The sequence below is a fragment of the Sus scrofa genome, chromosome 14, assembly GCF_054392235.1.
Source record: "Sus scrofa isolate SSC_HxYL_T2T_F1_AM1 chromosome 14, Sscrofa_HxYL_maternal_Yorkshire_Landrace_v2.0, whole genome shotgun sequence".
Taxonomy (NCBI): Eukaryota; Metazoa; Chordata; class Mammalia; order Artiodactyla; family Suidae; genus Sus; species Sus scrofa.
Genome location: NC_139396.1, coordinates 154,039,416 through 154,055,671, shown reverse-complemented (window position 1 = coordinate 154,055,671; position 16,256 = coordinate 154,039,416). Strand labels below are relative to the sequence as shown.

Here is a 16,256-nt window from a genome sequence, read left to right as displayed (position 1 = left end):
AGATGTGGCTAGGATCTGGTGTTGCTGTGGCTGTGATGTAGGCCAGCAGCTGCAGCTCCGATTTGACCCCTAGCCTGGGAACTTCCATATGCTGCAGGTGTGGCCCTAAAAAGCAAAAAAAAAAAAAAAGTAAATTCTAAGGGCAGAAAATCCACCTCTCTTCTAAGAAAAATGAGTTTGATTTGTGCTATGTCTATAATATTTACTTATTATAAACACATATATTGAAATATATAGTATATATGATATTCCTTATAATATATACTTATTTATTATTATAAGATTTTAGACAGAGCTTTCCAGTTGAAATTTACTCTCCTATTGCCATGACCCAGGGTTCCACTTTGCCCAGCATTTTCAGCAAGTGTAGATAGAAAAGAACCTAGACTCTCAATAGAATAAAGTGCAGGAGTACATTCTGGTGCTGGAGGACAGAAGGACGTGAGAGAGGGTCACAGGTCTGGACCATGCCCCTGACCAGTTATCCAGAGATTTTCCGTTCCCATTTCAAAGGGAGAGAAAGAATAATATGAGCCAGTGTCCAGACCATTTTAATAAGTACAAAGTTCCCCAGAAGGCTCACCATTCCAGACCTTATGTCTCCTGCCAAATCCTGTAAAAATAAAGATTAAACCGTACGGAATATTTATTTTATTCTGATTGCTGTTATTTTGTTTTGGTAATAGAAGTCCCCGGGCATCTGGCCTAAGAGAGTGCTGATGGCTCTAGGTTTTGATACTCTCCCATCCCGCCCCTTAAAAGGAATCACTTCTCACAATCCATAGATCCCTCATACCCAGCACACAAACATCTATGTAATGTTATACCCTGATCTTAGAAACATTGTGTGTGTGTGGCTGTGCCTATGGCATGCAGAAGTTCTGGATCCAGGGACTGAACCTGTACCACAGCAGTGACAATGCTGGATCCTGAGCTCTCCGGGAGGGAGGGATGGTCTGGGGGTTGGGGTTGGCATATGCCCTGCGGTATATGGAACGAATAGCCAGTAGGGACCTGTTGTGTAGCACAGGGAACTCTACCTGATATTCTGTGGTCATCTACATGGGAAAAGAATCTGAAAAAGAATGGAGGTGTGTGTGTGTATATATATATGACTGAGTCACTATGCTGTACAGCAGAAATTATCACAACATTGTAAATCAACTACACTTTTTTTTTTTTTTGTCTTTTTGCCTTTTCTAGGGCCATTCCCGCGGCATATGGAGGTTCCCAGGCTAGGGGTCCAATCGGAGCTGTAGCCGCCGGCCTACACCACAGCCACAGCAACGCCAGATCTGAGCCACGTCTGCGATCTACACCACAGCTCAGGGCAATGCCGGATCCTTAACCCACTGAGCAAGGCCAGGGATCAAACCCGCAACCTCATGGTTCCTAGTCGGATTCGTTTCCATTGCACCACAACGGGAACTCCAATCGACTGCACTTTAATAATTTTCTTTTTTAACGTAGGGAGGATGATCTAAGTGGGCCCTTTCTCAGTGGGGTTAACACAGACACGCTACTGTATATAAAAGAGAAAATCAACAAGGCCCTACTGTATAGCTCAGAGAACTCTAGTCAATATTCCGTAATAACCTACATGAGAAAAGAATCTGAAAAAGAACGGATATATGTATGTATAACCGAATCACGTTGCTGTACACCTGAAACTAACACAATATTGTAAATCCACTATACTCCAATATAAAATAAAAATTAAATTCAATTGAAAAAATATATGAAAAATAAAAGGCATCACTTTTTCCTTGGCAGAATAACCCTCTCCTTTCCTGGAATCACGTTCCACGTCACACGGGGGAATGAGACACTGCCAGGCTGCCATGCTAAAGTGCAGAGTTCTAGTACCAGCAGGACCTGGGTCTCAGAATCCTCATCATTTCTCAAGATGATGTATTTTTAAAGAATTTTGAACTTGGAGATGCAGCTGTGTAGCAACGGGATTGGTGGCATCTTGGGAGCACTGGGATGCAGGTTCGATCCCTGGCCCTCCCTGCATTGTGGGTTAAGGATCTGGCATTGCCACAGTTGTGGCATAGGTCACAAGCACGGCTCTGGATCTGATCCTTGGCCCAGGAAGTCCATGTGCTGTGGGCCAGCCAAAAAAAAAAGAATTTCAAGCTTGTAGAAAATTTGCAAGAACAGTACAAATAAGCCCTGCAAACCTTCTACCCAGGTTCATCAATAGCTAATACTTTGCCTTTCTCCCCGTGTTTGTCTCATATACTCACAGTACCATGGTCACAGTCAGGAAATTCAGCACAGGCACAATAGAATTATCCATAGCATATCTAATCTCACTAATCTTCCTAATAATATCGTCTACAGTTTTGTTTCCAGTCTAAGGCTGCTTATTGAGTATATTTAGGCAGTAAAGACTCATTTTTGACCACCAGTTAAGCAAGTCAGCCCTTCCCTTTATTTCCCCCTTTTCATTAGAAAAAGAAGCCAATGATTACAAAGCATTGGAGAAGGACACAATTAATTTGTTGTTTCCAGCCTAGATGAGTCAGTTGTAATTTACCCTTTAAAATAAGGTGAATTTCATATATGATTTTACATTATCAAGACATAGTACCTTCTGATGATTGAAAATAGCCTAAGCTAAATGAGAATGTTCATTCGATTCTATGTTGCCAGCATTCTGAATAGTACAACTGCATAGACAGCCTCCACCAAGAAGACTCTGCAGAACGGGGCCGGCGGGGGAGGCAGTTATGATGCAAATCCTTTGTTTTTATTTTGTTTTTATTTATTTATTTATTTTTTGTCTTTTTGCCATTTCTTGGGCCGCTCCCACGGCACATGGAGGTTCCCAGGTGAGGCGTCCAATCGGAGCTACAGCTGCTGGCCTACCCCAGAGCCATAGCAATGCCAAATCGAGCCACCTCTGTGACCTACACCACAGTTCATGGCAGCACCGGATCCTTAACCCACTGAGCAAGGCCAGGGATTGAACCCACAACCTCATGGTTCCTAGTCAGATTCATTAACCACTGAGCCATGACGGGAACTCCGATGCAAATCCTTTAGTGATGGGACAGTGTCTTTTCTCTGGGCTAAAATTACTGCTGCATAACTGCTCTCCATTGGGTTAACCAAACAACTCACAAGATACTGAACAGTAATAAGAGGGAAGTGAGGAAACAGTCAGAAGGAACGTTCATGGACTAGGGGTGGGAGAAGACCTCTGACGATGCCATGAGGGTCATCATCCCTTGCCTACACTCCAAACTGAGGCTGGATTAAACCTCTTGGAAAGTATTGCCTGTGCTCTTACTCTATGAAACACAGACTAATTTCTCTAGGAGTGAAGACTCTCAAAGGGGGAAATGTTGAGTTTTCAGAGTTTGATGGAAGGAGGGAGGTGGACTTCAATCATTGTTCTAGTTCCCTTCTTTTCCCCACAGCCCCGTCCCAGAACTGTGTGTGTGCACGGGTCTCAGTGTAGGTACCGAGGTCCTTCTCATGGTCTCTTTGGTCAGGATGTCCTTCTTTAGGTCAAAGAGGCTTTCATGTAAGATGGAACGGCAATAGTCCATCACGTTGTAGGAATGCCGACCTTCATAACATTGTGACTAGAAGTTTCTAAGTTATTAATTTCCTAAGATTATTGAAGGGTGTCAGTGGGGTCATTCAGGGTGCATGGTATCAGATCAGAAAGTAGAGACTAGCGCCCTTGGAAACTGAAGGTTATTCTGTTTCGTTTTGTTGTTGTTGTTTTTTTTTAAAGAGCTTTCTATTATAAAAGATTTCAAACAAAAATTAGGGAGGATAATACAGTGAACCTCCATGTATTTCTTGCACAGCCTCAACAACAATCATCTCAGAGTGTTGCATCTACTCCCCCTTATCCCAAGTCCCTGCCCCTGTCCTGAATTATTTTGATTAAATCTCTGGCGTCATACTTCTTCAATAACGATTGCAGTATGTACGTTTAAAAGGCACAAGCTCTTAAAATGACCAACCAGGGATCACTCACATTCCTCATCACATCTCCCTTTTTGCAGTCACTATCTCTCCATTGTTCACGTTGCCTCATTTATCTTATAAATTGTTTTACAAATTGTTTATCAAATTAGGATCCACATTAGACCCCTCCATGGCAATCAGTTGATATGTCTCTTAAGTTTATTTTAATCTGTAAGTCCCCTTTGCACATCTTTTTCCCTTGGAAGTGATTTATTGAAGAAACCTGGTCATTTGTCCTGCAGGGTTTCCCAAAGTCCAGATTTTGCTGATTACATCCCCACAGTATCATTTAACATGTTCCTCTTTCCCCTGTACTTCTAGTAAATTACCAGTTCTATCGCAAGGCTTAATTAAATTCAAATTTGTTTGTTTGTTTTGCTTTTTAGGGCTCACCCATGGCCTACAGAAGTTCCCAGGCTAGGGTTTGAATCAGAGCCACAACTGCCGGCCTATACCACAGCCACAGCAATGTGGGATCCGAGGCGTGTCTGCAACCTATATCACAGTTCATGGCAACGCCTGCTCCTTAACCCACTGCGTGAGGCCAGGGATTGAGCCCATGCCCTCATGGATACTCGGATTCGTTTCTGCTGCACCACAACGGGAATTCCAAATTCAAGTTTTTTTTAAAATAAGACTCTTTCACAGGTGATGGTGTATTCTCCTAATAAGAGTCAAAAAATGTCCGGTTGTTTCTCTTTTTGATAGTAGCGCCATTTGTGATCATCACATAGATCTATTATTTAATTAGAATTTGAAAATGGTGATATTTTGGTTTTATAATTACATATTCATTGTTATTTATAGATTACCTTACCCTCCCCAACTATTTGACCCCAAATAGAAAAGCTATTCATATAGAAAAGCTATGCTGAGAGCTTCATTCTTGCTCTTTATTTAGCAACTTTGAAAATAAAAGTTGGGGTGTTCCTGTTGTGGCTCAGTGGAAGTGAGCCCAACTAGTATCCATGAGGATGCAGGTTCTATACCTGTCCTTGCTCAGTGGGTTAAGGATGCAGAGTTGCTGCAAGCTGTGGTGTGGGTCACAGATAAGGCTTGGATCTGGTGTTGCTATGGTTGTGGTATAGGCCTGCAGCTGCAGCTCTGATTCAACCCCTAGCCTGGGAACTTTCATATGCTGCAGGTGCAGCCCTGAAAAAAAAAAAAAAAAAGAAAAAGAAAAAAAGAAAAAAAAAGAAAGAGAAGAAAATAAGGAGCTGGTTTCCTAGAATATTCCAAAGGTAGCCAATGAGTTTCTTTTAGAAATTTGTATGAACCTATGGGTTTAAACAGAGTTGGTGGGATTTAATCCATTGTAGTTTTTCTTCTTCAATGATGGATCAATTGTCTTAACTTCAGGCAATGGGAGCCTTTCAAGTTTGTTGTTGTGGACTTTTGATAGGATCCCAGGAATCTTTGAGAGTTTCTTTGGTTTTTGGTATGACAAATTGCTCCAAACTCATCTTGCAAATTTCTGCCCATTCTTGGAACCAGCCACTTCTCTAAGGAATCTTAGAGCTTTTTTAGAGGGAAATGGTATTTAGACACCACTAACAAGGTACTAAGAGCATTTATTGCTAATGGGATAGAGATAACTTGAGGCTTTTCCAAGGGACAAACGTAAGAAAAAAATTTTAATAAACTATGAGTTCTTATTGATATTTCCAAGTCATATGTAGGACCGTAGGGACTATCCTTAAGCACATTCTTATGTCTACCTTGTCTTATCTCCTTTCTCTCTGTTGCAAAATCCATTTCTCAATGATATGAACGTCATTACTCGTTGAATTTATCCTGCAACACACACAGTAGTTTCAGAATAATACTGCTAGCACTATCACCAACATTACTCTTTCTGAAATGAACTTGTGGCTTTAAACATATTTGAACATATTTGATGAGTTTGAATCCTTGGCAATTATTATCCTTATTGAGGCTCCAAGAGCACCATCTTTGGCTAGTGGGAGGTTAGCAAGTACTTCTTGATAGCAAATCATTCTTTCACTCATTAATTCCTTTGCTCATTGATTTAACTGATAGTTTTGTGTGCCTCTTATAGGATAGACATAGAACTAGACAATGTAAAGAGTATAAAATTAAATAAGATTTGGTTCCTGTCCACTAAAGCTTGCAATCTACCATGAGAAGTAACATATAGACATTGCAACTAGAAGGTGATATCATAAAAGAAATAGAAATAAAGATGTGTTGTTGTGACTTGGAGGTAAAGCTGGTTTGATATGTTGCATAATGATCAGGTATCCAGACCTCTTTTTTGCTCTGCCGTCCCCAGCAGGAGATTCCCTCCTGTCCAAAGATGGCTGCTCCATCTCCTGCCTCAATGCTCAGATCCAATCAGCAAGAAATGTGGAGAGAGCAGGGGAAGGCAAGCTCCTGCATTTTAAGGTCAGCACCTGGATATCCCTTCCACTCACTTCCCAATAGCAAGAACTTAGTCACAAGGCCACACCCAGCTGCAAGGGAGGCTGGGAAATGTAGTCTTTAACTGGGTGACCATGTGTCTCTTCACTCTGCTATATGCAGGCTCTGTAGGCTATCAATTCTCTGAGTTTGATGTGTATACACATCACCTGGGGATCTTGTTAAAGTGAAGATTCTGATTCAGTAGGCATGGGTTAGTGGGAGAGGGTGTTGGAATTCTGAGTTTCCCGCAATCCCACAATTGGAGGGATGCTGTTGGTTCTCTGACCACATAAGCTGGAAGGGGGCTGATGACCGCACTGGCAGGGCTATCTGCCCTCAGGATGGCTCCGTCTTGCAGGACACTGTGGTCTTCATTAATCTGTCACTATTACTCCTGTGGCTCTTTGGGTAAATACCTTTGAAGGATATTGAGTATTTGTATTAAATATCCAGATAATGGACCAGTGTACAAAGTAATTGGAAGGCTCTTTGCCCAGAGTCATTTCTATATTAGCTTTTGTTTAGAATTTGGAGTTTTCCCTTAGGATTAGCAAGTTTCAGTTACAGTATTATTAGCATAATAATGTTTAAAATGAGTTATTTTCCAAGTAGAAAACAAACCACAGTAGCATCCAGATTTCTTGGCACTATAAATATTTAGGTGTGTGGCCCTCATCCAACTTTCTTCAAACACTTTATGCCAGTATAAATAGCATTTTTATTTCCTAGAGACATCTAAGCACTCCAAGGCCCGTAAATATGTTATATATTACATTTTGTTCATAAAAATAAAAAGAACATCCCCAGAAGTGTTCTTTGCCTCCTTGGGTGAGCCACCTCTGCCCGGCCTCTCACTGCACCCTCCACCTCCCTAGAGCATCCCTGAACTGTCAGCTCCAGGATGGCAGCCCTGTGTCACTCTTGTTCACCCCTGTGTCCCATAGCCTAGAACATTCCCAGTCCCCGGGGCTAGATTTTGAAGTTTGGATTTCTCAGTTTGTTTTGTCCCCAGCAACTGGCCTTTTCTGCTTGACCTGGCAGTGCCTGGCGCAGGGGCTTTGATCTGCCTCTAGCGAGGCACCACCGGGGCTTATCAGAATAGCCCAGGCTTGTTAGGAAGATTTTACAAGAGGGAAGGGGAGCGGAAGCACTTTGTGAATCACAGAGTGAGGTACAAACTCAGTAGAGCATTACTCTGTGTAATAATGATACATTATTATAATTTTTGCACACTTATGTGTGCCAGGAAGTCAATGCTGTGCCTAAATCCCTCCTTTAGTGATGCTCTCCATTTCACAAGCGGAGAGACCGAGCTTCCGCGATGGGGCCGAGTCCCTCAGCCAGGTGGGCGGGCCTAGGACTCCCACCAGGGTCTCCCGAGCCTGTGCCAAGAGGTGAGAACGTGTTTGGGGCTGTGTTCAGACCTGAGTCTGGATTTTTTTTCCTCGCAATTATATTTCATTTCCTTTCATATTCCAGCGCCTTCACCTACCGGGACTGCCTCCTGGCACCTTTTTCATTCATGGCCTTTCTCATCCTTCCTGATACGTGCCGCACAGGTGTGGGCCGTGTCTAAGCTTTGTGTCTTGGCACTGTATTTGCAGGGCATCTAAACCTGGGTCTGAACGTTCGGTTCTCCTGCGGGGGAGAGAGGAGAGCAGGAGCACAGTGTGAAGGAAGGCAGGGAGAGAAGCACAGACTGACAGACGCCTCCTGCCCGGCCGTCCCGGCCCTGCAGTCTGTCTGGACCCGTATCTCAGCCTGTGCTGCATGTGTCAGTCCAGATAATGTTTATTTCCCCCTCCTCCCTCCAACTTTGAAAATCTCTTACCCTACAGTGTGTAAAATAGGAATGCTGTGCGCTCTAGAGAGAAGCACAAAAAAATGGAAAGGAAATTTACCTTACCGCCTCTGGACTTCTCAATGAGCACTTTTAAAGATGCTTAATGAAGCATGGGGCTTCTTTAGAGCAGACTCACATTCAGGCTGCAAGCTTTGGTTTTTTTTTTTTTCTCCCCCCATCTCGGCTCTTTCTCCCCCACCCCTAGCTCCAAACAGCTCCCATCTACCACCCCTGAACCAGGCGGCAAATGTTCCATGGCTCCCTCCCCCAAATCAGCGCTTGGGGAGGTGGGGGTGGGGGAGAAAGCGGATTTGGGGAGTGACCTGAGCGGTCAGCTTCGGTGAAATGTGCACAATAAACTTCTATCTGGACTGAGTTCTTCTGTGAAGTGGCGATCACTTCCCAGACAGACAAGCCCTGGAGGACCCGCCGTTCTGCATCTTTTAATCACCGTTGCTATGGAGAAAGCCACTATTTCATTAGAGAAAGCGCCTTAACGCAATTAACACATAGTTCAGTTGTTCCCCATCCCTTTGGGCTCCGGGGTGGAGGGGGTTCTGGGGTATTGCTTTCCCCAGGGGCCCCCAGGAAACCACAGGCCAAACAGCACAGGGAGCGCTCCCAGGAAGTAAACGCTGGGCAGCTCCGGACTGGCTTATAGATGAAGGGATGTCAAAAGGAAGACCGGGCTTAAAATTCACAAAAAACCTCAGGATGAGGGTTGACTCAGTGTTTCAGAGCAAAACAAAACAAAATAAAGACAAAGTTTCTGCTGGCTACTTTCTGAGTTTGGAATTATACTGGAAAGCTCCACACATCCTCTGGTGAAAGTGAGTTTTCTACCGTTTCTTGTTTCATTTAGGTTTGGTCCCTCAGCCCTGGGACAAGTCAGTAGCCGGGCTGAGCGTGCGAGACATGACCACTGCCCCCGAGCCTGACCCTCTGCCTGGCTGCCGTCTGAAACTCCCTTTCATGAGCCCCTTTGCAAACAGGGAAGATAATATTTTCTGCTTAACCGGGCCATCATAAGAAACTCCCCAGGGTCCCTGCCTGGCTAGAAAAAGGAAATGCTAATAAAAATGATGAGTTTTGATGGCTCTGAAATGAGCGCTTGGGAAAGAGGTTTCTAAAGTTACTAAATTCTGGGCATTTCCCAAGAGCGGGGCTGTAGTTTCGGGGTCCTGTCCTCGTAGAGTAAAAGACTCAAGTGACAACTTAGCTCTCAATTAACAGCATTAAAAAAAAAATAAAAAAAGAAGAGGATACACTCGGAAATCATTCTGGAAAGTGAAGGGCAGTAGAAACGCTGGCCAAGGAAATACAGAAGAGGCATATATCTCTGGTTCGTAGCCGGCTTGCATCATCCCTAATTAGCTAATGTATTTCTTTCCGCGTACCCTTGGAGGAATTCTCAAGCGTGTCCCCTGCCGCTCCTGGAGACCGCGGAAAAAGCAAATGACACTGAATTTTCCCTTCTTAATTAAAATGTTAAACAGGGTTAAGATGCCAAGTTTCATCAGGGATATTTGTTCCCCTGGTGAACCCTTAAGTCCTGCTGGGGTTCAGTTCAATGGGAGTGATTTGAGTCAACACATGTTATTAAGTTTCCAAATGTAATCAGCCCAGATATTTTAATGGAAACTTTCTCCTTTCTGTTAATAAGCATGTGGTTTGGTTATAAAAGCCCTTGGGTTGGGTGCCCTGCGTTGCCCTTCCGCAACCACATCGCCATAGCAACAGGCAGCTGGTCTCTGCAAAGCCAGGCGGGCACTGCGAGGAGGCGCCAGAGGAGCCCTGCCCCCGCGGCCGTGTTTGGCCAGGCATAAGCATCTTCAATGGGGTTAGAATGTTTAAGGGGCTAAAGGCTGTGGGAAAACTTTTGTCTGCCATATTTATCTCTTCTGCTGTTGCCTCTTAACATTTCCCCTCGGGGTTCAATGGGGTTAAAAGTAAGAGCAAACGTTTTGATGGGTTTATTTGGAATTATGAATTCATGGGTCTGCATAATCGCATATCAGCATCAAGCTGCTTTTGACTCTGTCTGCCCTGGGGCCAGAGGTGGGTGGAGGGAGAAGGCAGTGGGGATTGAGACCTGGGAATAGCTTCAGCGTGGAGAATTCATTACATGGGGGGAGGGGAGACACTTTTCTCCCCCTGGGGATGGACTCTTTGTATCTTGGAGACAGGTTTCAGGCTCACAGCCCTGCTCCTGGGGTAAGGATGATGCAGAGAACAGAACTTTTTGTTTGGACCAGTTGGCTATTATGGGGGAAAGAAAGAACTGGGAGGCAGGTGTTTCTGTCTCCAGATCCTCAAACTCTCCTTACGCTGGCTAAGAGGCTGTGTTCAGGACTGTGGACAGTGTCCCCTTTTTAGGGGCTACAATGCATACCCCCCCCAATCCATATGCTTCAGCCCTAACGCCCAGCATCTCAGCCCAGGACTGCTTTGGAGACAGGGTCTTTAAAGAGGTGACTAGGTTAAAATGAGGTCTTTACGGCGGGCCCTAGTCCAAGCTGACTGGTGTCATTATAAGAGGAAATTTGGGTACCAAAGAGGCACCAGCCGTGTACAGCCTGAAAGTGGAAAAAGACCGTGTAGGGACATGGCCAACTGCAAGCCGAGGAGAAGGACCTCAAAGAAACCAAAGCTGCCAGCACTTTCTCTTGGACTTCCAGCCTTCGGAACCATGAGAAAATAAATTTCTATTGCATAAGACAGCCATGCCGTGGCATTCTGTTATAAGAGCCCCAGCAAAGCATACCTACCCCCAAACTATTTTCCGGTTGTACTAGAGATGTTGAAAGCCGCCCACTAGAAGAAGTAGGTATGAAGACCCGGCAAAGATACCCTAGGCCACAGGCCAAAATCTCTCTCTCCCGTTCTCTCTCTGGGGTGAGAGAAAAAAAAGTCACCATTATAAACCAAAGACCCTGCCATGAAAGCATTGGTATGTGCCTCGGGCAACTCCCTTCCAAGTGGCCCACCTCCTTCCACTGTGGCCATATCTCTCTTCAGTGTTATGTGCTCTTGGCAAGTTTAATGGATGTTGACTTGTTTGCATTATTTTGTAAAACTACTGAATGTGATCAAAATGATATACTCATTCTTATCATGTCTCCTGGGAACCCCAGTGGCTGAGGGCTCAGGGCCTTCCCCACATGGATCCTTTGCTCCCTTCTACACAGCCAGTCCTGCCTGCCCAAGCGAGCAAGGAGATCCTAGCTCCATCGGCCCTAGAGGATGGGTGAAGTTTAGAGGGAAGAGGGAAGGCATGCCCCAGCTGTGGGCAGACCCGATGTGCCAAACTTGGACTCGAAAACAGACACATTAAAGGATGATGATCTTTCCCTTTCTCTCTCTCTTTCTTTCTCTTTCTCTCTCTCTCTCTCTCTCTCTCTGTGCCCATGGCATGTGGGAGTTCCAGGCCAGGGATCATCGAGCCCACACCATAGCAGTGACAATGCCAGATCCTTAACCTGCTAAGCTACCAGGGAACTCTGATGATTTACATTTCTACAAAGTACACTTTGCAAATGTATATGGGAAGGAGGAGTTCCCGTCCTGGCTCAGTGCTAACGAAACTGACTAGTATCCATGAGGACATGGGTTTGATCCCTGGCCTCGCTCGGTGGGTTAAGCATCCGGCATTGCCGTGAGCTGTGGTGTAGGTTGCAGATGAGGCTCGGATCCTGTGTTGCTGTGGCTGTGGTGTAGGCTGGCAGCTGCAACGCTGATTTGATCCCTAGCCTGGGAACTTCCATATGCCTCGGTCGCTGAAAAAATTAAAAAGTATATGTGAAGGATACGTGAAATAGCAGACTCTTCTGGAGGGTTTAGAATTAGATTCAAAGTAGAAAAATCTGATTTGTAAGGAATTTCTTTCAGAACACTTGCATGGTAGGATAACACATTAATTAGCAACCAAGATTGCTTTTTTAAGCTGCTCTTGGTCAGGAATGGGAGCAGCCAGACTAGAAGGCAAGTGCAATTTAACAGATGAATGTATACACACATGAACATATATATACACATTTACACATTCTTCGATAGGTGAACATATATACATACACACACATATATACATGTGTGATTACACACTCACACACACACAATTCCTTACAGTTGATGCTTTTCTCGAAGAACTGTTTATCGAGTGCCAGCTCTGCTATTGTGTGAGTTGCTTAGAATGCAAAGGCTCTGCTCTTAAGAAATTCACGATCTACTATTCCGTTCACGAGTGAGATGTGGAAATAAATAATTATAACACAGGTGATCCGAACATGGCAGAAGGTCATGAACCACATGGGCTTGTTTGCCAGCCACATATTCCCAGGGCTGCAGTTTGCTGTACCCCCCACACCCACTGTGACATCTGGCCTCAATGTGTCAGGGTGACCTGCCCCTTCTGCCCCTGGCTTTAAGGAGAAAGGAAAGAGAATTCTGTGCCAAGACGTGGTCCTGTATATACTTACCCTGTCCATTAGAAGTGATAAACATGTGCAAAATTAATGAAATATATTGCAAATTGGTCTTTGGATGGTAATGTAGGCTTTTCTTACCTGAAACTGGTCTCCAAGGAGAACCTAAAAATCCAAAAGGAAACAGTTCGATTTTTTACAACCCAAAGCTTTCGCTGGCCTCCTGCTTTAGGAGTTTGGGATCGCAGTGTTTGCAAAGCTCCGTGGGGAGTGTCTACCGTCGTCTTTCCACCAACCCCTCAGCCACCTTCCTTCAGATTCCCAGTCCCTTCCCTTCCCTTGTGGATGTTGTAGGACCCTACGTGCCTTTATTCACCTTACCCTGCACAGTGGCAGGCATGCCACTGCCTCGATCAAAGCGTCTTCCCTTGCAGGGGTGTTAAGTGTCTCTTACCTACCATCCATTGGCTAGAGAGTGGGCACATATGCGGCTTATGGAACAAAGTCCTGACCTCAAAAACAGGCACTTCGGAAGCTCCCTGGTGGAGGCCTGCCTGGTCTCAAGGGCTCTGGTCCAGCTCTGTGGCTTGCTGGCATCCAGTGTTCCAGCTTCTCTGTACCTCCCACCCCAGACCTTTCCTCTCACCTTCCATTCACCAGTGTGTTCTTCGCATCTGGGACAGTTTATGATAAATGAAGAAGAAAGTCAGGAACATATTCATAGAAAAGAAAAATACTTGTGTGATAAGCAATAAACAAACAGAAGCTCCTGTTCAGAAAAAAATTCTCGAGGAGGTGTTCCCGTCGTGGTGCGGTGGAAACAAATTCGGCTAGGAACCCTGTGTTTGCAGGTTCGATCCCTGGCCTCCTCAGTGGGTTAAGGATCTGGCGTTGCTGTGGCTGTGGTGTAGGCCGGTGGCTACGGCTCCGATTAGACCCCTAGCCTGGGAAGCTCCTTATGCCACAGGTGTGGCCCTAAAAAAAAAATTATTCAGGAAAAGACACTGAAATATTCAGAGTGGCAATTTCTGGGTAATGTGAGCATGCAAGTATTTTTCTCTTCTTTCTACTTTCTGAATTTCCTGAAATTTTTTTTAAGGCAGGGGAGGGCCCTAGACTAGGGGTAGAAGTTCCTAGACTAGGGGTCAAATTGGAGCTGCAGTAGCCAGCCTAAACCACAGCCACAAACAACGCCAGATCCGAGCCCCATCTGCGACCTACACTGCAACTTGCAGTGACACCTGATCCCCAACTCACTGAGCAGGGCCAGGAACTGAACCTGCATCCTCATGGATACTAGTTGGGTTCTTAACCCTCTGAGCCACAACAGGAACTCCTGTTTCCTGAATTTTTAATGTCAAATATGTTTTGCTCTAACAAATGAAAAGAAGGGGTTCCAAAAGAAAACCTACATATCCTTTAAGACCTAATATGGGGAGTTCCCATCGTAGAGCAGTGGCAAAGAATCCGACACGGAACCATGAGTTTGCCGGTTCGATCCCTGGCCTCACTTAGTGGGTTAAAGGATCTGGCATTGCCGTGAGCTATGGGGTAGGCCAGTGGCTACAGCTCTCATGAGAGCCCTAGCCCGGGAACCCCCACATGCCTCAGGTGCGGCCCTAAAAAGACAAAAGACAAAAAAAAGAAAAGAAAAAAAAAAAAGACCTAACTTTGGATGGTAGAAAATTCTGCTTGAGTTCAGACCCTGCTTCTACCACCTAGTAGTGTGTGAGCCTCAGTATATGCAACTGTAAAATGGGATAATTTCTTTTGCATAAAATGTGGGGATAATATAACCTGCTTAGCATGTTGCTGGGTAGTGGGAGTTAATACATTTCGTTCCCTTCCCTGTCTCACCCTCCGCGAAGTCGAAAGCCCTATGGGGAAAGGCTGGGTTCCCTTTGCATGGCCATCATGGCTCTTCTGCCACCATGAATATTTGTATGTATTGTAACTCCTCAACCAGATGGAGAAATCGAGACTCTGACCTTTGTATCTCCTGCGTCTCTCTTCCCGTAACAGGTACTTAATGAATATGATGAATAGTGTTTGAATAGAAGTAAGAAATCAATGTCTGTATCGAAATGAGGAATCCACCAGAAGAGTCCAGAGAATCCAAGATACAATGAAAAACAGGCACAACCAGTGCTAGAAAACCAAATGAGAAAGAGTAGTCATTTTAAACTCACTAAAGTCATAACTATCAGAAAATTCAGAATTATGGCTCCCTCTCCCCCTATAACCTTTTCACATCACACATATGTAATAGAGACCATAAAAGTTAACACGACGCTCGGTAGTGCACGTTACAAACAGATTGCATGATGTGGTTGGGTTACTGCGGCAATGGGAATCATAACTTTGAATTTCCTAACTTTTATGCATTTGTAACAGCATCAGCCATCACTGTGCGTTAGCTGCCTACTTTACTCTCTGAACTCAAACTCTCTTTATACCTGGAATAAAGGAGAAAGATATCCAAGTAAATGGGGTATTTTTCCTTTAACGGAGCCTTTGCTTGAGTTTACCCACCAGTATTTCTTCTCCGTCAAAATAAATGCTTTCAGGCAAAGGGCTGCATCACCGTGGCCTTGGTGGTTGAGCCACATAGCTTGCAGTCGGAAGCGCTGGGATGGAGTAGAATTGGGACGTCACAACACGTAATCATGCTGAGTGCTCGTTCCACCCCTGTCCTCCACGCTTTCAGAGACTTCGAAATGTTGCCTCAAGAAGAAGCCACAGAGGAGATCCAGGACGTGAAATCTTGGGCTGGGAAGTGAACTGGTTTTCCACGGTCACAAGACGCTTCCAAGTCCCTCACCTTGGATCTCAGAAGACCCTCAGCCCTGTGCCCAGGTGAGCAGCCTCTGTTCTTTAAAAGATGGGCAGGGGATGAGCAAGGCCCGTCTTTCTGGGGGCCTGACCATCGACCAATGATTCCAAGAGCCTTTGTCGTTGTCTTAACTTTTCACTCTCGCTCCAGATTCTTTATTGTGAAGGTCTTCTCCCAAGGTGGAGGATGGATAAGCCCTCTATCTTTTCTCAAAAAATTTAAAATATTATAATTGATTTACAGTGTTCTGTCAATTTCTGGTGTACAACAAAGTGACCCAGTCATACATATGTAGATGTTGTTTTTCTCATATTATCTTCTATCATGTTCTATCACAAGTGATTCCATATAGTTCCCTGTGCTGTAGAATAGGACCCAAGCCCTCTGTCTTTTCAAGAGACGTCATAAGCCTGCAGGGTGTTGCTAAGATTTGCTTCCTACGAAGGTCTTTGGTCTAAATCAACCCAGCAGACCTTAAGCCTTTCTTCCTGGGTCTTGTTTTCTTTCTTTTTTTTTGCTGTGCCTGTGGCATGTGGAAGTTTCCAGGCCAGGGATCGAACCTGACCCATAGCAGTGATCCAAGCCACTGCAGTGACAATGCTGGATTCTTAACCCCCTGCACCACAGGGGAACCTCTAGGTGTTGTTTTCCTACCCTTCCATCAGCCTTGTCGCTTTCTCTCAGAGGCTCCAAAGATGCTGCTCTCTGGGACATAAACGCTGTCTCCAGATAAGTGTACGTGCCC

The 16,256-nt window shown here is 44.8% G+C and overlaps 1 protein-coding gene across 2 annotated transcripts in view; it reads left to right on the top strand.

The window, feature by feature from the left end:
- ATE1 (arginyltransferase 1) overlaps positions 1-16,256 on the top strand; it is a 244,120-nt gene that overhangs the window by 183,611 nt on the left and 44,253 nt on the right. For both annotated transcript variants that reach the window (XR_014827025.1, XR_014827014.1), the window contains one exon: positions 15,386-15,534. The gene's annotated coding sequence lies outside the window, so the exon portion shown is untranslated. The remainder of the gene's footprint in view (positions 1-15,385; positions 15,535-16,256) is intronic.